We start from the raw sequence: 955 nt of genomic DNA, 5'->3' as shown, positions 1-955 counted from the left end.
ATGCACTTTGATATATCGCGCTATCTCTAATAGCACCGGAGATATCATCAGGTACATCCTGGATTTTTACATGACTTTGGGTGTCCGGCCCCATGAGATGGTGGTTTTCTCGGCCCCTGGTGGTTCGAGGTCGTTCCCGCTGCACAGATTCATGCGCCAGGGCCCCCTGCAGATAATTCATTTTGGTTTAGTGCGCTATCTGTAAGAGCACCCGAGATATCACTAGATATGTATTTGATTTTCCCCTGACCCTGTCAGTCCGGCCCCGTGAGACTGTGGTTTTCTCGGCCCCTGGTTTTCCGAGGTCGTTCGCGCTGCACAGATGCATGCGCCAGGGCCTCCTACAGACAATGCACTTTGATTCATTGCGCTATCTGTCTTAGCACCCGAGATATCACCAGATATATATTGGATTTTCCCCTGACCCTGAGTGTCCGCCCCCATGAGACGGTGGTTTTCTCGGCCTCTTGTGGTCCGAGGTCGTTCCCGCTTGCCAGATTCATGCGCCAGGGCCTCCTACAGACAATGCACTTCGATTTATCGCGCTATCTGTAATAGCACCCGAGATATCACCAGATATATATTTGATTTTTCCCTGACCCTGAGTGTCCGGCCCCATGAGTCGGTGGTTTTCTCGGGCCCTGGTGGTCCGAAGTTGTTCGTGCTGCACAGATTCATGCGCCAGGGCTTTCTGCAGACAATGCACGTTTATTTATCGCGCTATCTGTAATACCACCCGAGATATCACCAGATATATATTGGATTTTTCCCTGACCCTGAGTGTCCGGCCCCATGTGTCGGCGGTTTTCTCGGCCCCTGGTGGTCCGAGGTCGTTCCCGCTGCACAGATTCATACGCCAGGGCCTCCTGCTGATAATTCACTTTGGTTTATTGCGCTATCTCTAATAGCACCCGAGATATCACCAGATATATATTGGATTTTTCCCTGACCCTGA

This window comes from Nomia melanderi, unplaced genomic scaffold, assembly GCF_051020985.1.
Source record: "Nomia melanderi isolate GNS246 unplaced genomic scaffold, iyNomMela1 scaffold0014, whole genome shotgun sequence".
Classification (NCBI taxonomy): domain Eukaryota; kingdom Metazoa; phylum Arthropoda; class Insecta; order Hymenoptera; family Halictidae; genus Nomia; species Nomia melanderi.
This window is presented reverse-complemented; position numbering follows the sequence as displayed.